The sequence below is a fragment of the Bubalus kerabau genome, chromosome 1, assembly GCF_029407905.1.
Source record: "Bubalus kerabau isolate K-KA32 ecotype Philippines breed swamp buffalo chromosome 1, PCC_UOA_SB_1v2, whole genome shotgun sequence".
NCBI classification, from domain to species: domain Eukaryota; kingdom Metazoa; phylum Chordata; class Mammalia; order Artiodactyla; family Bovidae; genus Bubalus; species Bubalus kerabau.
In genome coordinates, this window is record NC_073624.1 from 47,672,266 (window position 1) to 47,696,343 (window position 24,078).

The 24,078-nt window shown below is 48.5% G+C and overlaps 1 long non-coding RNA gene and 1 pseudogene across 1 annotated transcript; one reads left to right on the forward strand and one right to left on the reverse strand.

Moving 5' to 3' along the window:
* Positions 1-409: 409 nt before the first annotated feature.
* LOC129641472 (apolipoprotein L3-like) lies at positions 410-5,199 on the reverse strand (annotated as a pseudogene).
* A 15,463-nt stretch (positions 5,200-20,662) lies between these two features.
* LOC129641473 (uncharacterized) lies at positions 20,663-22,532 on the forward strand. Its single transcript, XR_008709348.1, has 3 exons — positions 20,663-20,820; positions 21,153-21,231; positions 22,073-22,532. It is a non-coding gene; the product is annotated as an uncharacterized LOC129641473 (long non-coding RNA).
* Positions 22,533-24,078: the final 1,546 nt, after the last annotated feature.

Here is a 24,078-nt window from a genome sequence, read left to right on the forward strand (position 1 = left end):
AGATACACATATAATTGAAACACTTTGCCACACACCTGAAGCTAATACAATATTGTAAATCAACTATACTTTAATAAAACATGGGAACAAACAAGTCACTACCCACTGAGTTCAAAGGTGAGTTGATGCTGGAGAAGTAGAGTTAGAGACCATCACCAGGGGAAACCCTTCTTGCTGGAATATCAGACCCCGGGGAGGGCGATAGAGGAGCTCTGCTACTTGTGCTGGATTACTTTGGCTTTCTCCCATTTTCAAAGCTCCCCTATTCCTGGCCTCTCATTGCTAGTCTCCCTGTCTCTCCCTTATTCTGCCCTCAGTGTCTTCTTCAGTCCAAAATAAGTGCTTTCTCCCCTTGACCCTGCACATGTCCCTGGTCCCTGCATTGTCCTAGGGGTTGCCCAGTCGGGCCCTATTGCAGACTCTCATAGATCCAGGTGAGCTCCTCCAACTTCTTCTCCAGCTCCCAGGCTTTCTGCCTCATGTTCTCAGCCAATGCTGTCTTTGCACCCTCCTGCAAGTCCTGTGCGCCTTTCACCAGGGAATACACGTCCAGCCCCATGAATAAACCTGACAGGACTCCTCTCCTGATGCGAGCTGCTCTAGTCATTGCCAGAGGTTTGCCTCTGAAATGTCTTCTCACCTGCCGGGCACTTTGGAGAGAGACTCGCCCAGTGGTTATGTAGCGCTGAGCAGTGGCTACTAATCAAGGGTTGCCTCTGGCCACCCTGATGGCACGGATATGGCTCCCAAAGACTTTAACTTGGTAGAGATCATATACATAGGAAATTATTTTGGCTATGTCAAGGAGACTGGCCTGGGATTCTGCTGATGACATGTGTACGTTTTCTACCACCATGGTGGACAAACCTGTTACAGCAGCTGCTGCTCCCAGCCCTATTCCAGCGGCTGAGAGTCCCAGACTGAGGCCTGCTGTAAAGGGTGCCAGAACCAGCCCAAGGATGCTCAGGGTGCCAGACGCAATGCCGGTGGAGGAAGCTACCACATGGGAGATGGTGCAGTCGCTGTGCACCTTGTCAACATTGTCTGCGAGCTCATGGAGCTTTCTTATGCTCTCCTTCAGCTCCTGTTTTACCTGAGGAAACTCCTTCAAAAACCTCTCCTTTTCCTGCTGGTATTTTTGGAGCCTGTCTTGGTCCTCCCCAGCCAAGTCTGTTTGCAGCTTGATCAGACATTCACGGAGTACATCTGCCTCTTCCCTGTAACAATGAACATTAAAGCCTTAGAAAGACAGTTTGCTTGTCTATGAAACAGGCTCAACAAGCTCTATCCTGCATAAACCGCAGAGATTTTATTGTAAATCACAAGTTTACTAATGTAAAATTTTTTCCAACCTTAAACACTCATTTGTATATTGTTAGTGCTCCATGTACTTATTCAAACATGGAATACATAAGCAAAGGCCATCTTCAGATACCTATAACTTAAGAGAGATATTTGATAAAGACACGTCAAAGCAGACCAATACTGTCACTTCCAGACTGTGTGTAAAATGGGAACTTCACAGATAAACAAAGAGAATTGGTATTAGAGCAGAAAACCCTTCATTCAGGGACCTTAATGTATAGTGAAGAGTTCACTTGTTTTTGCTCTTGGCTGCTAGGATGTGGTCCCTAGGCCCCAAGAATACTCTGGCTGATAAGAATGTCCTCGTCTGCCTGGGACTTTGGTCACTGGAGAGTCTGACAAGTTGACATGTGGTGGGTCTCTGGGTCATGTGGTATCAGTTCTGACCTCTGGAGGAGCTGGGCTCTAGGACAATAGTCTGAGCTCTGGGAGGTGCTGGAGATGACGGGTCAGGGTAATTTTTTGTTAAATAGGGTGAGCACCCTGGTGGGCAGTGCTCTATGTGTCCTGCCACACTGGATCCAGGACAGTAATGCATCCTGGGGACAGTGGAAGCTTCGTGTGTGAAACCTGCCCAGATCTGCCCTGTGGCTGATGGGAAACTGCATCCTTCCCTGTAATAAACCATAGCTGGGATCCTGAAGGTTTAAGTGAGTCTGGGCATCCTTCTACAGAGTTCTAGAATCTGAGGGTGGTTGTGGGATACCCCAAATTTGCCCATGATGGGAAATGTAAGAACAGTCCCAGGACTGTGCCCTCATACTTTTGAGATTGGCTAACTGTGCACCTAGAATTTTATTTATTTTTTAATCAAAGCTCAGCTAGAACCCTTAACAATCATTTTGTCTGGCATCTGCTCTCTCACCCAAGCCTGATACCCTTGGCCTTCTCAGCAAAAGGACACTGGGTCTGTCCACTGCCCATATTGACTAGGAAGCAGGAGATGTGCTGTGAGCCCTGTTCCTTGTGGGCCCTCCAGCCCACCTCATTGACTCCTGACCCAGCACCCAGGGCCCCTGACCTCTCAGGGGTCACATGTTAATTTGTGACAGCTTCATGAGCCTGCACCCCAAGGCTGTGTGCAACTTTATGGAACCTCTAAAGAGTCAAGAGACTTGAGGAAATACCCATCTGAATGGCTAAGCCTGAAGAGACTGGCACTTGCACAGCTGGTGGAGGAAGTGTTTTCCTCTTTACTGGGATGCCTGAGGCTCCTCAGGATCCCTCAAATGACACACAGTTGCAGCCACTTACTATGACCCTGGAGGGCTCACTGAGCCACATGGCCTTCCCACTGTCAGGGCAGCTCTATGTAGACTAGAAGAGGGTCCCAGATGGAGTGAGAAGCCAGGTCCCAGGCAGGGTGTGGAGGACATGGTCACCCAGGGCCCTCTAGCCCAGCTTGAGGGGATCCCATCAGGAAGGGAAAAAATGTTCCCTCTCCCACTCACAGGACCTGTGTTAGAGTCACTGCCCGTTCAGTTCTGTGTCCTTAGGGCCCACTCTCCTCACTCTAGTCCTGGCCTGCTGCCCAAGCCTGCCTACTAGTCCTCCAACCTGGACCCTCTGCTCCACCCTGACCCCTAGGTCTGACCCTAGTCCAGGCCTCCCTAGGCCTTTGGACGAGATGATTGCACTTGGTTCGCCACCTCTGACTCTGCAGTTCACTCTGAGGCCATCACTACAATCCATCAGTTTAAACTGGTATTCCCACTGGAGACATAACACATAACAAATCTGAGACTCAAAGTCTGAAACCCACAGGCCCAGAGTTGGGCAGGGCTAGATCCAGGATCCCACCAGGTCCAACCAGTTCCCCTCCAGCCTCTATGCCTTAATGGCTAGCAGGAAGCTGCAGTGTTGGTATAATTCCTAAGATGGGGAATGAAAGAGTTTTAGTCAAAATTCCCAGGAACACAAAATGATGTTTGGGTCAGGATTTTCTGACTTGACCTAAAGGAAGTCCTTCTTCGTTCTCATCTCCAGGAAGAAGGTCCCTAATTCGTCCCAACAAGCTTATTTTAAATTAACATTGACTGAGCACCTACTCTGTGTCAGCAATCATGAAAAGCACTTGCGTGCATGATCTCAGTGTCCTCACAATAAAACTGAACAGAGGATGAAGCAGAGAGTAGTTCAGTAACTTGTCCAAGGTCATATAACCTGCCCTTCCTTGCAGGTTTTGTCTCTTCTCAACCCAGCGCCATCAATGCCAACAAATAACACAGAGGAAACATTGCACATAGGATCTTGAGGAGGAACATCCTTGCGCCTAACCAGAGGATCTTCCTGGAGGAAAGTAGCCTGGGAAAATCTTCCTGGGGGCATGTTGGTGACATTCCTGGTGTACCTGCACGGTTACCTGGACAAATCGGCCTCGGTCACAAAATTCTCCCAGGGTTTGTCTTCACTGAGCAGGAATTGCAAGTGTTCCCATCTCACACTGCCCTGGAAATACTCAATGACATCCTCAAAAAAGCTTTGGCTCTCTAGACAGGAAAATAAAAATTGAAGATTCGAGTAATCTATGGTGTGATGTAAATGATATCGAGTATAAGTGGTTAAAGTTTACCTTTCTGAGCAGCATTCATCTGGCATGCTGTTGATGGATTTATCTGGGGTCTCAGGTGGACTGTGTGCACCAGCCCCAATTCATAAGTTAATGCCCAGACCCACCCACTGTGCAATGACTGTATTAGAAGATTGGGGGCTTTAAGGCAGTAATTAGGTGAAATGAGGACTTAAGTGTGGGGCCTTAATTCAGTAATATCACTGTCCTTATTAAATGAAGAGATGTCAGATCTCTTCCTCTCTCTCTCTTCCCTGAAATATTAAGTGTTCTTAGGTTTTCTTTTTCTCATGCATCATGAAGGGAGAAATGTACTCAGGGCTCACATGGAGGGAATCCACAGCAGTAGATCTATGTGTTGACTGATTAGGGTGGTGTGGGTGGAGGAAATAACTGAGCACCTGGGTGTCTGCATGGGCGTTTGAGAACAGGAGAACTGCTACCGGCCTGAGGCAGTCACCTGGTAATCAGGTGTTTATATATGGGAGCACTGGGCAGGTGCCCTAGCACAGCACAGGAGAGAGGGGATTCTAGAGAAGGGGAGAGGTTTCTACTTGGAACTAACACATTCCAGGTAGAGGGGACAGCACGGCACTAGGCAGGACCTACTATGTGGTAGTCCCTGGCCCAGGCCATGGACACACATTATATTTGGTCCTCATCACAACATAGGGAAATATTCCTCTCATTTTACAGGTTAGGTCAGGTAAGGTGCTCCAGATCTCGGAGGCAGGTGTGGGAGGCGGCAAAGGCCAGATTGGGGTTCAGTTTAGAGTCCACTGACCCTCACAGAGCAGCTGGGTGGGCAGCAGGGCAAGAGGTGGAGGAAACAGCCTCTGTGTTGACACCCCAGGGTCTGGGAGCAGAAGGAGGCTTGGACCAAGGGAGAGGGCAGGAGAAGCTCGAGGGGACCTCCTCTCTCTGTCCCACCTGGCCTTGGGGACTTGCTCTGCTGTGCCGGCCCCCCATCATGGGCTGCCCTGCCACATTTCTGAGTCATTAGCTGGAGGTCAGGAGGCAGGGGGAGGAAGTTAGCATCTTGTCTGTGGCTCCCTGAGGAGAGGACCAGGAAAGAGGCTGTGGGGACAGACCACCAAATGTTAGGGGACTCCCCATTGCCTCTCTGGGGGATGCTTATCCACGCCTTTCTTGGTTCTTGATTACTTGGCAGGTTAATTTGGCCTCAATTCTGGGTCACAAGTAGGAATCTGCCAGAGACGAGGTGGCTGACTATCTGAGCGGTCCCTGGGATCTTCTGAGCTCATGGTGGCAGCAGCAGGGTCTCAGAGATCTCCCTTCAGCTCACCCGTCCATGTCAGGCTGGAAGGAGGTGTCGTTTCACCCTGGGGAAGAGAAAACAGATTGTGGGCTTGATCACGCGTGAGCAGTGGCTGAGGGGGCAGCGAGGGGCGAGGTCCTGGGTGGTGTCGCTTGGGACAGCCACCAGTGTCACCATGGATTTAACCCAGCGTGGTTCTCTGTCCCCTGGGCTCTGCAGATCACATGTTAAGGAAAGTTACTCGTCCTCCCGCCGTCCTCCCCAGTCAGAGTTCTGCTCTCCTGTTGGGGTACAAGAGAGGATAATCAGACAGAAGAGAGCCATCTGTGAAGTTATAGGAGCAATAAAACCAGAGACAGAAGATCAGGTAGGAAGGGAATCCTCTGGAAATTATATGAGGTTTGGAACGCTTGTGTTACTAATTGATTATAGGTGATATTGATCCACTGTCTATGACATGCAGGCTCCTGAAACTCACGTAAACTTAGGTCAGTCCAAGTTTTCACATTCTGCTGGAGCCCAGCCTTGAACCCAAGTCTTTCTGATCCAAATTCCAGGTTTCTGATGACTATGCTCTACTTGCTTTGATGTACAAAAATGTCTCTTTGTGGATGCATGCTAATCAGAAAATGACTCTTTTTATTGTAAAATGATGTCATGCACCCTGTGCTCGAGTCTCTGCCCTGATAAAATTCCCAGTGCTGTAGCTCCCACAGCCCACATCTTCCTCGCTTCTGCAATAGCCTTTATCCCACAAACCTTTTTTCTGGACTCCCACCAGCCACACTCCAATCCCTGCAGCCCTGACTTGGTCAGTTGAGGACCTGAATGGTGTCATCTTTGCTGTCCACTCCTGATTGTTGGACTTCAGGCTGTTTTTAATTTTTTATGTAAATAGTAGTGCAAAGAACACTCTTCTTGCATAAAACTTTGCCTCCATTTAAGATTCTTTCATTAAGCTATTTCTAGAAGTAGAATGACTGGATCCAAGGGTATCAGCACCTAACATTTTTTCATACTTAAGCTACTTCGTTATGCAAAGAAACTGTAGAAATTTACATTCACACGTATCATATGCGATGGTGTCTATCCTTTGTTTTGCCAGTTCTCTGTTATTTTTTTAAACCGCAGATCCTTATATAGAGAAAACTTCTTTTGGTTCCGGTTGTGACTATCTTGTGTTAGGAGATGAGAAAATAAGCGTGTTAATTATACTAAGGCAGTATTTTAAGAAGGCAAAAGAATACTTATTTAAGTATTCTTGCTGAGACCTGACTGAAGTGATAGTAAAGGTCCTTATAGTTACAGTAACTGCTACTCGTGAGAGTGGCTTGTATTTCTGAGTTTGCTCTGCACTGGTAGTTACTCTAAGACTTTATAAATTATAATCCATATTGTTCTGATAATCAGGAGGTGTGTACCACTTTATCCCCGTTTACAGCTAAGGAAGCTGAAGCATAGATGTTCTGTGATTTGCTCAAGGTCAGAAACCTTCTTCATGGAGAACTGGATTCCACCCCACTCTCTGGGCTTAAGATCCCATACCCAGCTTCTTCTCACTTTGCTGCTAACAGTAATAATAAATAAAGAGCAGGGATGGTGGCAACAGGAACCCAGAATCTTCACACTCCCTCCCTTGGCTGAAAATCATGACTGCTTTTTATTTACCAATTGCACCTTTATCCTTGCTCTTGTCTCTCCTCTCAGTAGATAGAGTCACTGGTAAAACCACCCCTGCTATTCTCTACAGCACCCAGTCTAGAGTGGCCCAACTTCCTTAGAGTTTCCCCCAAACCCCCTAACCTGAGCCCTGATCCTAGAATCTTTCTATCACCTTCCCTCTGCAATGCCCAGGGTCCCCCTCAAGAATAGTAACCATCAGCGTGATTACTAGCGAGTATGCCAGGTGGTGAAGGCTGTGGGCACTGACTGTGTGGATGGGAGAGAATTTACATAGAAAGACCCATCTCCAGGCATGTGGGAGAGGAGAGCTGGCTGGTCCCCTGCCTCTTTCTCTGCCTCAAAACTGTAGGACCCCAGGAGCCAGGGCAGCCAATTGAAATTGGGAAACACAAGGACCAAGGGCCAAGGCAGAGAGAGGAGGAGAGCTTGGGCAGAAAGGGCTGATCCTGGATGATGCCAAACACTTGAAAATGCATTTGGACCCTCCACCTCATCCTTCCATCCTTCTCTGCCATTCTTGTCCTGGTCCTAACTCTGGTCTGGGGCCTCAGCTGGGTGTGGATGCTGGACAGTGCTTCCACTGCTGGATTAGTATCCAGGGCATCCTCCTCTGTTAGCCTCTGATAGGTCACTGCCCAAAAAGCCTATCAGTGGGAGCAAGGAGAACCCTGAAAAGACTCCCCGCCCAACTATATGGCCAGATGCAGAGGCCTCCTCTCTATGTGGGCAGAGATTCTCACCAAACATCTCGCTCCATGTGGCTGCAAGTTATCCACCTTGGGCAGGGAAAGGAGGGGTTAGGGCAGGACCAAGTGCAGAGTCCTTAGCCCATCGCCAGGCCCTCCTGATGCTCCTACTCCTGTCTTCCTCACCCTCCTGACTCCATGGGGCCTGGACCAGGGGTCCTGGAGGACTCCCAGATGCCTGGACTCTGATTCCCCCCCAGCCTCCAGGCCTTTGCTCAGGCTGCCCCTCCCCCTGCAAGGCCTTTCCCCACCTGCCTCACCAGGTGAAATGTTACCTGTAATTAGAGTTCCCACTCCAAAGCCTCCTCCCCCTGCTGTCTTCCCCAGTTCCTCTCCAGGCCCCCCTGGAATCTTGCACTTTCCTAGTTGCGGATCTGTTTGTGTGCAGATTCTACAACTCCTAGCACTGGGCAGGTGCCCTGTTTCTTTTCTGCTGCTCCTCCTGCTCCAGGGCCTCCGGGGCTCCCTTCACCCTCCCAGGCACAGCCTGGCTAGAATACGAGGTGCGGGACCCATTACTGGGACATGAAGCAACCAGCTTCGTGAAGACACAGCACCACACCTCTTTTACCTGCAATTGGGTAATTCCAATTGTTTTCCTTATCTGTCTTGATAGAAGCTCTTTCTGACAGAGAGTTCCATCAGATTTCTGAGTATTTCTATTTATGGGTGTCCCTTGCTTTCCAAAAAATCACCCTCTGCCAGTAAACTGTGAAGTGAGGCCTATATCGTCTTCACACTAGGCCATCTTGGTTGAGGAAAGCTTTTGTAGGAAAGCTGTACTTTCAGGTGGCAGGAAACACCTGTACTTCCTCATGTTTCCTTACTCCAGCCATATTTTTACAGCAGGAGAAAGAGGAAGAGAGAATTGTGGAAAGACATGGGCTCCTGCTAAAATCTGAGTAATGCCTTACTGCACTGGGGGCTCCTTTAAAGGCAGGAAAAAACAGTGTATTCCTTTTTTATTGCAGTAGGTACCTGTTAAGTAAATCCTGCTTTAAGGAGATAAAGCAGCAGACATGCAGGAAGGAAGGTAGGGAGTCTGGGAGAGCAGGAGAGGAGGAGGAGAAAAAAGGAAAGAGGGAGAAGGTAGAAGGCAGAAGAAAAGGAGGAAGAAGAAACAAAACGCTCTAATCAATTAGTGAAACCTAAAGGGATCTAAAGGTAAAGCAGAATGAAAAAAAACCTACAAACGTACTGGAAGGAATGAAAACATTATGTAAAACATACTGGAAAAATACTGCTAACTTGAGGAAAACTGTCTCACCAAGACACAAATCCCAGAAATCATTGGACCTCTTAAAAATTAGAAGTTGCTAAGGACACCGTAAACCAAATCAAAATGCCAGAGATCTGGAGACAATGTCTGCAATACTTAGAGAAGACAAAGGAGAATGTCCCCAACACACAGAGGAGCTACAAACCCATATGAACAGACTGAAACCAGCTTTTAAAAATGGGTAAGAGAACTGAACAAACACTCCCTGGGGAGGTGGCTTGTCGAGGGTCACACAGCTCTCCATGGGCAGGGTAGAGGCCAACTCCAGGCCTTCTGACAATGGTATGTAAGTAGGAAATGTGATTTTATTTTATTTTATTTTATTTTAACTATTCAAATGTACACTCTGTTTTTATTTATTTTTTTCTTTTTTTAGCTGCATTGCCCACTATGTGGGATCTTAATTCCCAAACCAGGGACTGAACCCACAACCCCTTCAGTGGAAGCAGGTAGTCTTAACCACTGGACCACCAAGGAAGTCCCAGGAATATGATTTTAATAACTCCAAAGTTCCTAAGTTTATCTCTGCCTGTCTAAACACATAGATCTAAGCCTACACCCCTCCTGTTACACTAAAGTGTCTACAGTTTGACTTTGTATCTTAATATTGCAAAACCAGGATCATAATACAGACATTGCGTAGTAAGCCCTTCTCACTTCCTCCATCTGGACCATCTTCCTCAGACATGATCAACCATCATGGGCAGCCCTGAGCTGAAGGCCCAGAGAGCAGAGGAAGGCAATGCCCTGCATTTCCCCACTTGCTCTCCTGCCCTTCCCATGTCAGGCCTCAGTTTCCCTCTAGGACCTGGCACTGAGCAGGCACTCAGAGACAGGGTGGTGATGAACCTGGAATCCTTGTATCTCAAAAGGAACCGTTTACCCCATCAGCCTCAGCACAGCACCCTGGGGGCAGCCTCAAGGTGGCCAGGCCATAGGAGTAGAGGCTTTGATTCTCCTGTCCTCTACCCCAGTTGCTTCCTCCAGATTTCCCAAAGGGCTGAGCACCCCCAACACCCACCTTCCTTCTGGGGTCACCGCTCACATCTCAGGAGTCCACTTCCTGAGCTGAGCCCACCTGAGCAAGTGTCGCCCTCCCTCTACACCATTTAGGGGTCTCAGGGGTGGGAGGAAGCCCTCAGATACACCTGCCCCCACATCCAGGCTCTGCCCCTGCTTAACTTGCCCCTCTGGCCATGACCTATCTCTCTGAGCTTCTGTTTCCTTCTTCTCTCAACTAGTGACAATCATCCTTTTCTCAGGCAGTTGTCCTGAGGATAGGGAGATGGGCGGGGTCCTACTCCCCTGCTCACCCAGGAGTCTTCCTCTGGCTGAGTGTGAACAAGATCCACTTGTTCTCAGCTCTGCAGATGCAGCCACCAGCTGTGCAATAAACCACACACCCCCTCTGGGCCCAGATATACCTGGAGAAGCAAAAGGGAAAGTGAATGCCCTTACATCTGGGTTGCTCAGATAAACCCACAACCTGCCCACTGGGCCCCACCCTGAGCTAATCCCATCCTCCCTGTTGACTCCTTTAGATAAACAAACCCAGTCCTATCCTGTGGAGTCCTCATGGCTGAGTACATTGTGCCTTGGGCTCTGTGAAGGACGACCCGCCATCAATAGACTGTGAGGGCCTTTGCCAATAGTGCTCCGTCTACTCCATGGCCTTCTTCCCAGCCCCTCCACCCAATCCATCCAACCTCACAAGCCAGCACTTGGCACAGTCCCAGAAGATACCAGCTGCTCACTGAATACTGGTCATACTCCTGCTGCTGAGGAGCACACTCATGTGGGTTCCAGGCGCTTCCTCCCTCAGATCCTTCTTCCAGAATCACCTGCTCCTACCACATAGCAAAGTTATGCTCATCTTTCAAAGCCCAATCCTGGCAACACTTGGCCTGAGAAATCCCCAGGAAGTCCCCTGCTCTGCTCCTGTGGTACCTTGGAGAGGGCCCTAAGTCCACTGCTTAGCCATTCTGTGCATGTCACCTACAACCCTTATAGTCTCAGTTCAGTTCCGTTCAGTCACTCAGTCGTGTGTCCAACTCCTTGCAATCCCATGGATTGCAGCACACCATGCTTTCTTGTCCATCACCAACTCCTGGAGCTTGCTCAAACTCATGTCCATTGAGTTGGTGATGTCTAGGTCCCTCTAGTCTTGTCTATGAAGGAAACAATGACACCAGTGACTTTGGTCCCAGTGGCCCAGGCTGGGTGATCAAGACCATTTGGATGGATGCAGAGTTCCCAGGAAGGGCTGAGAGCACACTGCTCTTTTCTACCTCAACTTATTTCCACTTGACAATAGGTCTATTTTGGAGGACTTGATAGGAAGTCCAGAGTCTTAGTAACTCAGGAAAGTCTACAAGAGAGGGCCAACCCTGTTTCCTCTCCCATGATGACTCTTTTCTGGGGAACCTACAAGGAAATACGGTTGGTTCTCTCAAGAGAGCATCAGTTAAGGTGCTCACTTCCTCTCCCACTGTCATTAGCAACTGACCCAGAAGTGCGGGCAGGACAGGGAGGGGGGACAGCAGGGGGAGTCCCCAAGGCCAGGAGGGGCAGGGAAGGTGGCCTCCCAGCATCCCGGAGCTTCTCATACTCTCTCCCTTGGTTTCAGCCTCCTCCTGCTCCCAGGCCCTGGGGCGTCACCACAGAGGGTGCTTCCTCCAGCTCTTGCCCTGCTGTCCACCCAGCTGCTCTGCAAGGGTCAGCGGACCCTGAACTAAACCCCTGACCTTTGCCGCATCCCACCTGTGTGACCTGGAGCTCCTTAACTGACTTCACCTGTAAAATGGAAATAAATGTTTCCCTATGTGTTCATGAGGGTGAAATATCATGTGTGTCCATGTCCTGGGCCAGTGCCTGCCACACAGTAGGTCCTGCCCAATGTGCTGCTGTCCCCTCTACCTGGAATGTGTTAGTTTCAGGTGGAAACCTCTTTCTCTAGCATCGCCCCTCCCCCATGCTGTGTTAGGGCATTTGCCCAGTGCTCCCATATATAAACACATGCTTACCAGGTGTGACTGCCTCAGGCAGATACTGCTCCTATTGATCTCAAGCACCCCTGCAGATACCCAGAAGTTCCCTTGTTTCCCGCAGCCACCGCCCCCCCACCCAATCAATCAATACAGAGTTACTTCTGTGGGTTCCCCCTAGGCAAGTTCGTTTCCTTTCTCCCTAAGTGATGCAGGAAAAAGGGAAAAATTTAGAAGCCTTCCTGCTGAGGGGGTAGAGAGAGAGAGAGAAAGAAATCTGATGTCTCTTCTAATAAGGGCACCAATCTTATTGGATTAGGGCTCTGCACTTATGGTCTCTTTTTACCTAATTACTGCCTTAAAGGCCCTATCTCCTAATACAGTCATTGCAGGGGGAAGGATGCATCAGGATTTCAACTTATGAATTAGGAGCAGGGGAACGGTCTACCTGTAAGCCCAGGTGAATCCATTAACAGTACCCCAGATGACTTTTGCTCAGGAAGGTGAACCTGAGCCACTTTATGTGAGTTCTTGCTTGCTCAGTCACTCAGTCGTGTCCAAACTGTGCAACCTCGTGGACTGTAGCCTGCCAGGCTCCTCTCTCCATGGGATTCTCCAGTCGAGAATACTGCAGTGGGCTGCCAGTTCCTCCTCCAGGGGATACTCCTGACCTGGGGATGGAACCTGCGTCTCATGTGTCTCCTGAATTGCAGGCAGATGCTTTACTGATGAGCCATTTGAAAATCAATACCGTTTATGTTCCACCATAATTTCTTGCAATCTTTTTTCCTTTTTTCCTGTGTAGAGAGTCAAAACTTTACTGACATCGTCAGTGATCATTTCCCAGAGAGAGTAACAGGGAGGAACTGCAGTTCCTGCTCACTGAAGACAATGCCTGGGAGAGTTTTGTGGCTGAGGCCAAATTGTCCAGGTAAACCACACAAGTGTGCCAAGAATTTTACCCAGATCCTCTTGGGAAGATCCCCCCAGGCTAGCTTTCTCCTGGCAGACACACCTCCTCCAGGCAGGATCCTAAGGTTGGGATCGAGGTTATTCCTTCTCAAGATCCCATCAGGAATGTTTCCTCCATGTCATTTGCTGGCAGTGAACGGCCTCAGGTTGAGAAGAGATGAAACCTGTAAGGAAGGGGCAGGTTACATGACCTTGGACAAGTTATTGAACTACTTTTGGCCTTAGTTTCTTCATCTGTTCAATTTTATTGTGGAGAACACTGAGATCATGCATGCAAAGTGCTTCACATGATGGCTGACATAGAGTAGGCGCTCAATTAATGCTAACTTTTAAAAAACTTGTTGTGAAGAGATGGGATCAAAGTTCTTTCCTTAGAGATAAGAACCAAGCCAGACTTCCTTTGCTACAGGTCAGAAAACCCTGACAGCAACATCACTTTGTGTTCCAAGACCTTTTAGAACTAACACCCCAAAAAGATGCCCTTTTCATGATAGGGGACTGGAATGCAAATTAAGAAGTCAAGAAACACCTGGAGTAGCAGTCAAATTCCGCCTTGGAGTACAGAATGAAGCAGGGCAAAGGCTAACAGAGTTCTGCCAAGAGAACGCACCGGTCACAGCAAACAACCTCTTTAAACAACACAAGAGAAGACTCTACACATGGACATCACCAGATGGCCAACACGGAAATCAGATTGATTGTATTCCTTGCAGCAAAAGGTTGGGAAGCTCTATACACTGGGCAAAAACAGGACCGGGAGCTGACTGTGGCTCTGACCATGAACTCCTTATTGCCTAATTCAGACTTAAATTGAAGAAAGTAGGGAAAACTACTAGAACATTCAGGTATGACCTAAATCAAATCCCTTATGATTATACAGTGGAAGTGACAAATAAATTAAGGTACTATATCTGGTACAGTGCCTGATGAACTATGGACTGAGGTTTGTGACATTGTACAGGAGGCAGGGATCAAGACTATCCCCAAGAAAAAGAAATGCAAAAGAGCACAACGACTGTCTGAGGAGGCCTTACAAATAGCTGTGAAAAGAAGAGAAGCACAAAGCAAAGGAAAAAAGGAAAGATATACCTATTTGAATGTAGAGTTCCAAAGAATAGCAAGGAGAGATAAGAAAGCCTTCCTCAGTGATCTGTGCAAAGAAATAGAGGAAAATAATAAAATGGGAAAGACTAGAGATCTCTTCAAGAAAATTAGAGATACCAAGGGAACATTTCATGCAAAGATGAGCTCAATAAAGGACAGAAATGGTATGGACCTAACAGAAGCAGAAGATATTAAGAAGAGGTGGCAAGAATACACAGAAAAACTATACCAAAAAGGTACAACCCAGATATTCATGATGGTGTGATCACTCACCTAGAGCCAGACATCCTGGAATGTGCAGTCAAGTGGGCCTTAGGAAGCATCACTACCAACAAAGCTAGTGGAGGTGATGGAATTCCAGTTGAGCTATTCCAAATCCTAAAAGATGATGCTGCACTCAATATGCCAGCAAATTTGGAAAACTCAGCAGTGGACACAGGACTGGAAAAGGTCAGTTTTCATTCCAATCCCAAAGAAAGGCAATGCCAAAGAATGTTCAAACTACTGCACAATTGCACTCATCTCACATGCTAGTAAAGTAGTGCTCAAAATTCTCCAAGCCAGGCTTCAGCAGTACGTGAACCATGAACTTCCAGATGTTCAAGCTGGTCTTAGAAAAGGCAGAGGAACCAGAGATCAAATTGCCAACATCTGCTGGAAAAAGGAAGAGAGTTCCAGAAAAACATCTATTTCTGCTTTATTGACTATGCCAAAGCCTTTGACTGTGTGGATCACAAGAAACTGTGGAAAATTCTGAAAGAGATGGGAATACCAGACCACCTGATCTGCCTCTTGAGAAATCTGTATGCAGGTCAGGAAGCAAGAGTTAGAACTGGACATGGAACAACAGGCTGGTTCCAAATAGGAAAAGGAGTACGTCAAGGCTGTATATTGTCACCCTGCTTATTTAACTTCTATGCAGAGTGCAGAGTACATCATGAGAAATGCTGGGCTAGATGAAGCACAAGATGGAATCAAGGTTTCCAGGAGAAATATCAGTAACCTCAGATATGCAGATGACACCACCCTTATAGCCGAAAGTGAGGAGGAACTAAAGAGCCTCTTGATGAAAGTGAAAGAGGAGAGTGAAAAAGTTGGCTTAAGGTTCAACATTCAGAAAACGAAGATCATGGCATCTGGTCCCATCACTTCATGGCAGATTGATGGGGAAACAGTGGAAACATGGGTTGGTTTTATATTTGGTGCTACAAAATCATTGCAGATGGTGATTGCAGCCATGAAATTAAAAGACACTTGCTCATTTGAAGGAAAGTTATGGCCAATCTAGAAAGCATATTCAAAAGCAGAGACATTACTTTGCCAACAAAGGTCGGTCAGTCAAGGCTATGGTTTTTCCAGTGGTTGTGCATGGATGTGAGAGTTGGACTGTAAAGAAAGCTGAGCACAGAAGAATTGATGCTTTTAAACTGTGGTGTTGGAGAAGACTCTTGAGAGTCCCTTGTACTGCAAGGAGATCCAACCAGTCCATCCTAAAGGAGATCAGTCCTGGGTGTTCATTGGAAGGACTGATGCTGAAGCTGGAATTCCAATACTTTGGCCACCTGATGCGGAGAGCCGACTCATTTGAAAAGACCCTGATGCTGGAAAAGATTGAGGGCAGGAGAACAAGAGGATGACAGAGGATGAGATGGTTGGATGGCATCACTGACTCAATGGACATGAGTTTGGGTGGACTCCAGGAGCTGGTGATGGACAGGAAAGCCTGGCGTGCTGCAGTCCATGGGGTCGCAAAGTCGAACATGACTGAGCGACTAAACTGAATTGAACTGAACTGAATGTTAGTTAATCAGGTGGCCTAGGAAGAGTTCGTGCATTTTGAAGTATTACTGAAATGGAACAGGACCCTATGGTCCTTGCCTCCCACTCCCCATCCCCCCACGCCCCAATATATCCTCTGCTACCTTTTGCCTGTGGAAAACTTAATCAGTGAATACATTTCATCAGAGAAGTGAGAAATGCTGAAACAAAGGAAAACAAAATAAGGAGATAGATAATGTAGTCATTAAGGATTTTCAAGGACCTTTAGTTCTTTCTGAAGGGCTATAGATAATATTCTAAGCCTTATCCTGTGAGCTGTCTTACAGATACTAAAACACCAGGTGGAGAAGTTAACTACATGATGACCAGGCTATACCCAGGACTTGAGCTGCCACAATTCCGAGAACTGACCACAAAGAAACGGGAACAAGTGCACCCTGGAACTGAAGATTAACTGTACCTAAAACAACCAAGATGATGCAAGCCAGACCACTGATGACCAATTGAAGATGACTGTTAGAGATGACTGTGCTGTTTCTGCATGTAACCCCACCCCCCCCCAACTCTGTCTATAAATGCTCTCACCCCCTGCTTGTCAGGGGGGTGTGGGGAGTCAGGACAGATGTCCACCACCCTCCCCTGGAGTTGCCAGCATCTGAAATAAAGCAAACTTTCCTTTCCACCAAATTGCCTGTTTACTGGCTTTTGAGTGGCGAGCAGAGGGACCCTCCCATACATACCTTTTGGTAACATTACCTGAGGTGGGATAAGGGTGAGGGTGGGGCTGGAACTGCCCACAGTCCTAACATGGAATGATTCACTTCTCTGATGAGTCTTTTTAAGAACCCATGTGGCTCCTGGCCTGTCAGCCAGTCCCCACATTGTCTGAGTCGGTCTCTTGTCTTGTAAACTCCATGCACAGAAGGTTCTGGGGCTCTGGGGCACTTCCAGAATTTTGTTCTAATGTCACCACTTACCACATAGTTGTGCAGCCATAGAGCTTGTGGCAGGGGGTCTGAGAGGAACTCCAGGGCCTGGAGCACCAACTGAGGGCAGTCTCTGGACATAGGTCAGGGGTCCTCACAGCCAGTCAACCCCACCAGAGGATTTCCAGTGCACTCACTGGAGAACCACTGTCATGGATCATTGGGTTCAGTTGTGTTGGCTGTAGCCTGGATACCAGAAGTTCCTTTTTAAACTAGAGCTCTTAAACTGAGTGCTTTCAGTAATGTTTCTTTTTTCTCCCTTGGTGAGGGAAGAACTGCCCACATTCTGGTGAAAATCTGGAGTTTCTGGTGACAATGGGTAGGTTTGCAGGTCAAGCTCATCTGTGGGATACTGTGTCCCCCTCAACGCAGGCCCCCTGGCATTCTTGCCCTGCTGGATGAAGAGTGCTGGTTCCCCAAAGCCACGGGAAAGAGCTTCGAGGAGAACGTGGTGCAGGAGCAGGACACCCACCCCAAGTTCCAGAAGCCCAAGCAGCTGAAGGACAAAGCCGATTTCTGCATCATCCACTTCACTGGCAAAGTGAGGAGCGCACACAAAGGAAGGTGTGGCTGGACCTTCTTGGGAGACAGGATTCTATGACCTTGAACCCTGAGGTAGGGGCATGTGGGTGATACTTACTCATCATCACATGTTCCGTTTTGTTAGACGCTTGCAGCAGTCCTGTGAGGTGCTCAGGCTGTGTATTATTATTAGGTGCATTTTCCAGGTAAGGAAGTGAGATTTGTGCTAAAGGTGCTGGCCCTGGAGTTTGTATTGGAGCTCTGTCTCTGTGTTATTTGGGGCCAGAGAATGCACCTCTCTGAGTCTTGGCTGCCTCACATGGAAAATGGAGGTGACCAGCACTGTGTCAGAGAACATGAATTAAAGAGTCTTGGGAAGCCTAGCACTGCACTGTCAGTACTCTGCGACAGGGCGTCTCAGCCTCCACATGGCCCTTCCTGAGGGGTGGAGGCCGGATCAGTCGTTACTGTCCAGGACCGTCCTGTGCATTGTAGGATGTTTAGCAGCAACCCTGACTCCTCCCCACCAAGGTCAGTAGCGCAGTCCCCATTGAAACAACCAGTAAGGCCTCCAGACACCCCAAACATCTGCAGGGTATGGCCAGTAAGTGGCAGAGCTGCAGTCATGCCAGCTGGCGCACCTTCCCCAGTTGGCTTATTCCTGGGGCTTGGCCCTAACTGAGCAGGAGTGTCCTGAGTCTGCAGAGGCCCAAGCTTAGACTAAAGCTGGTCCTTCTCAGCATGTTGTGCTGTTTATACAGAATATCTCACAGTTGGTTACTCTTGGATATGTGATGAGCCAGGCTGTACTCAGTCTCCCCGTCGATGACAACTGGTGACAAGAGACTTATACTGACACGGTGCTGCTCCCAAGCCAGCTCTGGTTCACCCACCATCCTCCACATGGCCCTGCACTGCTTGGCCCTGCATGCTTGACTCCTCTGGCTCCTTAGGATGTTGAAGCCACTCATGACTTTAAAATGCCTGTTTAAAGAAACTCCATTCCTCTATTTATCTAAAGTAATGCTGCCTGAACCCCCATGTCCATTGCTACTGTGGTTAGAAACAGACGTGGGCAGAGATGTTTGCACATAAGGTCCTTTCAGAGCCGAGGATTTTCTTTACCTACAAGTCTGACTCGTTATCTGCCCTGTGCTGCTGAACCCCACCTGCCCACTTCCCTGCTTCCTTTCAGTCTCATTTCCCTGTACCAGGTGAGGCTGCCTACAGCAGTAGGCCCAACCCTAGCTCTAGGCCCTCCCTAGACTTTGGCCTTGCTCCAGGGTTCATTGGTGGCAGGGGTAGCCTCTTAGAGAGGGCTAGCAGCCGGCTCTCCTCCTCTAGATTGAAGCCCTTGAGCTCAACAGCAACCTGTACCGCATCAGCGAGAGCAAGGTCTTCTTCTGGGCCGGCGTGCTGGCCCACCTTGAGCAGGAGCAGGACCTGAAGATCACGGAAGTCATAATCGGCTTCCAGGCCTGCTGCAGGGAATACCTGGCCAGGAGGTAAGTCCCAGGATGCCCACCCACAGCTCAGGGCCCCCAGCTGTCCTGTGGTGGAGGCACTGAGGAAGCGGGGCATGGGCACCCTCATGCCAGCAGGTGTCCCACAGGGAGGCCCACGTGCTTTCCCTGCCCCTTGCTTCCTGGATTTCTGCCTGAGGTTTAAAGTGAGCAGGCAGGAGGGGTGACTGCGCTCAGATTTTCCATCCAAGAAAACCCCTGCCCCAACTGTTCCTCCCTGTACAGGCCCTCCTGTAGGGGTCACTCCCAGAGGATCCCAAGCTCCAGGGAGGAGGCATCCTTGAGTCCCAGCAGCTCCCGTGGGGTCAGGGGTGGACTTGTGCAGGTTAGTGGGCAGGGCAGCTGAACGTTTACCCCCTGACCCCTCTGAGTCTGTGCTCAGGGGTGTCTGTTTCAGCCTGAATTCTGAACTCTGAACTCTGTGGACAGAGCGTGAGTGTGTGGTGTTTGGACAAATGGACTTTTGCAAGACATGAGCTGCTGACATTCTCCTGCCAAATAGAAGTCCCTGAGTTGCTGGAAGAAATTCCCTGCCTCTCCCTTCCCCGACTCCACTCCCCGCAACCCCTCTTCCTTGTCTGCAAAATCAAATTAAATTCATGGCTTTTATTATGGGTGATTGTTAAGACCAAACAGTAGTGTGTGGTCCTCATAAATAACACTCATCACTCTTATGTCCCTCCCCTAAAAGCAGGGAAGAAGTGGCCGTGATGGCCCAGAGACACTTCCTGGGATGAAGCAGCCCTGATGGAAGGTCAAGCAGGCCTCCAGGAGGGGTCACGGTTCCAGGAAAACTGCAGTCCCTTCTGCTTGGGACAAAGCAGAAAAGTCCACTAGCAGTCCAGCTGCAGGACTGTCAGGCTGTGGGATCTTTGCTTCTCAGTTTCTTTATCTGTACAGTGGAGCTGACAGTTCCTAGAGCTGATGTGAGAATTAAATAGGAAATGTGGGGATGGTGCCAGCACAGACCCTGGCACATGCTCAGTCCTCTCCCCACAATGAGTCTCTTCTCAGGAACTAAAAAGGAAAAGGGTTGGCTCTCTCTTGTAGACTTTTCTGAGTTACCAAGTAGAATAGGGAAAAGGAGTCCAAAATGGCAGTGGCTAAAAGACAAGGAAGGGAAAAGCCCGCGAAAATAGAACAAAGGAAGGTCAAAGGAAGGTCCGAGGACCAGAGTGAAAACTTCAGGTAGAACAAACAGCACTCCTGGTTAAGCCCAATTTGCATAGGGCAGGCCCAGGGGAGGAAAAAACATATAAAAGGAGGAGCCAAAGTGCTTTCTCTCTCTCTCTCCTGCGTGTGTGCGCTCTTTCTCTCTCTCTCCCTCTCTCTCTCTCTCTCCCCCTCCCCTTCGCTCTCCTCCACTCTCTTCTCTTCGAGTCTTTGGGTTGGCATGCCCTCACACTTCGAGGATAGATTCTCCTGCTATCTACTAAATAAAATAGAGCTGTAACTCTGATTTGCCTAAGAGCTATAACACTGTTTGTCCAAGACCCGAGAGCTGTGACACGCCGAGGGCTTTAATGTCCATCGCTCCAAATCTTTGTTGTGACAAGACAAAGAACCGAGGAACATACACTCGTGTGACACCAGGACACTAGCCTTCCTGTAAAAGTCCTCCATTTGGAGAGAAATATATCTGTTGTCAGGTGGAAATACGCCAGGTGAGAAAAGAGCAGTGTGCTCTCAGCCCTTCCTGCAAACTTAGGCATCCACCTAATGGTGGTGACCGCCAAGGCCAGCCCTCCTCCTGTGGCTCACTGGGACAAAAGGCACTTGTACCATCCCTTTCATCAAGGCCAAGTCGAGAAGGATCTGATCACAAGTGTTGAGGGTAGAGGCATGGATAGAGTGGCTGAAGGGTGGCCTTAGGCCCCTCTCCCAGGTACTGTGGGAGCAGAGCAGGGGACGGTGGACTCTGAACCCACATGGACATGGCTCTCAGCAAGAATATGACCAGTATATGCTGAGCAGCTGCTATGTTCCAGGACTGTGCCACGTGCTGGTGGCATCAAGATGAATAAAGCAGGTAGGCTGGTGAGAGTGAGTGGATAGACAGGGTCGAGGGGACTGGAAGAAGCCCATGGGAAGGGGGAGGGATTGGAAAAGGGGCTCACAGTGTGTTGGTGGCAGGTCTTCCTTCGGAGAGCCCAGGGCAAGGTGTGCTGAGTCAATAAGAACCTGGCATGTCAGGCGTGGCTTGTTTAGCTAAGGGAGACAACAGTCTGGGTTTAGCCCAGGGTGGGACTTGGTAGGCAGAGTGTTTATTTAATCTGAGCAATCCAGATGTGAGGGCATTCACTTTCTCTTTTGCTTTTCCAAGTGTATCTGGACCGACACAATGTGTGTGGTTTATTGCAGAGATGCACAGCTGGTGGCTGGATCTGCAGAGCTCAGAACAACTGGATCTTGTTCACACTCAGCCAGAGAAGATTCCTGGGTAAGCAGGTGGGTAGGGCCCCCACCCCCCTCCCCATCCTCAGGATGAATGTCTGAGAAAAGATGATTGTGACTGGTTGACAGAAGAAGGAAATGGAAGCTCAGAGAGGTGAGGTCATGGCCGAGGCAGTAGGTTAAGCAGGAGCAGAGCCTGGTTGTGGAAGCAGGTGTGTCTGACGGCTTCCTCCCGCCACCTGGTCCCCTGAACAGTGCAGAGGGAGGGTGACACCTGGTCAGATTGGCTCAGCTCAGGACATGGACTCCTGAGACGTGACCGGTGACCCCAGAAGGAAGGCGGTGTTGGGGGTGCTCAGTTCTTTGGGAAATTTAGAGAAAGCTGAGTGGGTAGAGGAGGGTAGTGGGGTCAGACTCTCTCCTCCTGTGGCCTGGCCACCTTGAGGCTTCCCCCAGAGTGCTGTGCTGAGGCTGACAGGGACAAAGGATGGCCCTAATAGAGTGAGAGGGCTTACTGTACTTTGTCCACATGATGATGCTGGGTTTGCAAAATTAAGATAAAAAAGCCAAACTGTAGACATGTCAGTATAACCAGAGGGGCATGACTTTAGATCTACGTGTTTAAACAAGCAGAGACAAACCTAGAAACTTTGGGGTTATTAAAAGCATATTCCTGGGACTTCCCTGGTGGCTTAGACAGCAAAGCGTCTGTCTACAATGTGGGAGACCCGGGTTAGATCCCTGGGTCGGGAAGATCCCCTGGAGAAGGAAATGGCAACCCACTCCAGTACTCTTGCCTGGAAAATCCCATGGACAGAGGATCTTGTTATGCTACAGTCCATGGGGTGGCAAAGAGTTGGACACGACTGAGCAACTTCACTTTCAAGCCACCACCAACCGGAAGAGTTCGGGAAAGGTCGAAAGGAGACACCGCCTGTCGGTCCACTTCCCAGAATCCCTCTCGCTAGCATCCATCTTGCCTGAGCGATGCGTGTGTCACCAGGAAAGACTCTGAATTAGAGTGATTGGCCAAAGACCACCCCATCACCATAAAACTGTGAGCCACGAGGCAGAGCTGTTCTCCTGGGTTCCCTTACCCTACTGCTCTCCACCCGGGTGCCCTTTCCCAATAAAATCTCTTGCTTTGTCAGCACATGTGTCTCCTCGGACAATTCATTTCCGAGTGTTAGACAAGAGCCCAGTTTTGAGTCCTGGAAGGGGTCCCCCTTCCTGCAACACTTCCATTGAATTGGTTGTGGGTTCAGTCCCTGGTTGGGAAACTAAGATCCCACATACTAGGTTTCAAGGTTAAAAAATTAGGTAAAAGAATAAAATAGAATGTATGTTTTGATCAGTTTAAATAAAATAAAATCCCATTCCCCACTTACATACCCATGTCAGAAGGTCTGGTCCTGGCCTCCACTCTGCCCTCTTGCCCTCTGAGAGCTGTATGACCCTGGACAAGTCACCTCCCTGGGAACTGTTTGTTACATCTCTTGCATGTGTGACTGCTTAGGAGTTTAGTCGTGACAGATTCTTTGTGACCCCATGGATTTTAGCCTGCCACGCTCCTCTGTCCATGGATTTTTTCAGGAAAGAATACTGGATTGGGTTGCCATTTTCCTCCTCCAGGGGATCTTCCCAACCCAGGGATCCAATCCACATATCCTGCAATGCAGGCCGATTCTTTACTGTCTGAGCCATCTGGGAAGCCCTTTCAGATCTCTTACGCATTTCTTAAAAGCTGGTTTCAGTCTTCATATGTGGGTTTGTAGTTTCTCTCTGTGTTGGAAATATTCACCTTTGTCTACTCAATATATTGGAAACCTTGTCTCCAGGTTGCTTATCTTATATTCTGATCTAGTTTATGGTGTCCATTGGCATTTTTGATTTTTGAGGTCAAATGGTTTCTGGGATTTGTGTGTTGGTGAGAAAGTTTTCCTTAACAATATTTTTCCAGTTTGTTTCCTTTCTCCCAGTATGTTTTTTCTTTTTTCTTTTGGGTTTACATTTAGATCCCTTCAGGTTTCATTGATTGATTGATTAGAATCTTTTTGTTTCTTCTTCATCCTCTATTTCTTCCCTCTTTTATCTTCCCCTTCCTTCCTTTTTTTCCCTCCTACTCACCTACTGTCCTGAACTCCCTCTCTCCCTGCCTATGTCCTTCTTCTTCTCCTTAAAGAGAACATGTTTAACAGGTACCTACTACAGCCAAAAAGGAACACACTGTTCTTCTATGCCTTCAAAGGAGCCTCCAGTGCAGTAAAGCATCTTTCAGATTTTAGCTGAAACCCATATCTTTCTTCTTATAGAAAACTATCGTGACTGGAGTAAGGAGACATGAGGAAATGCAGGTGTTTCCTGCTACCTGAAAGTAGTGTTCCTAGGAAACTTTTCTTAACCAGGATGGCATTGAGGAAAAAGGATATAGGTCTCACATCACACTTTATTGGCAGATGGTGATGTTTTGGAAATTGGGGTGTTGTAGCCACGCATTCCAGGAAACAAACTCACTCAGAAGGACAATGCAGATAGTGGAGTGCAGTTTATTACACTGGCGGGCCCAAGGCAGAGTCTCCTCTTAGCCAAGGACCCCGACCAGCATTTGTGAAAATCTTTTATACCCAATTTGTATGTGTCTGAACCCACCACTCCAAATTCCTTGAGACTTACATAAACCAAGGAAAATACAATCCCAATAACCCCATCATTCACGTGCTATGTGCTCATGTGCTCAAACAGTCAAACAATTAGCCAATAATCAATAAACCCGAGGTTACATTCTGATAGATACACAAAAATTTATGGCCTGTCTGGAGGAAGGGGTGATTCCTGTATGTTTTCTCTTAGGCGATGAGTAACCGGGATATGATCTTCAAGGTTCTCCTGTCTT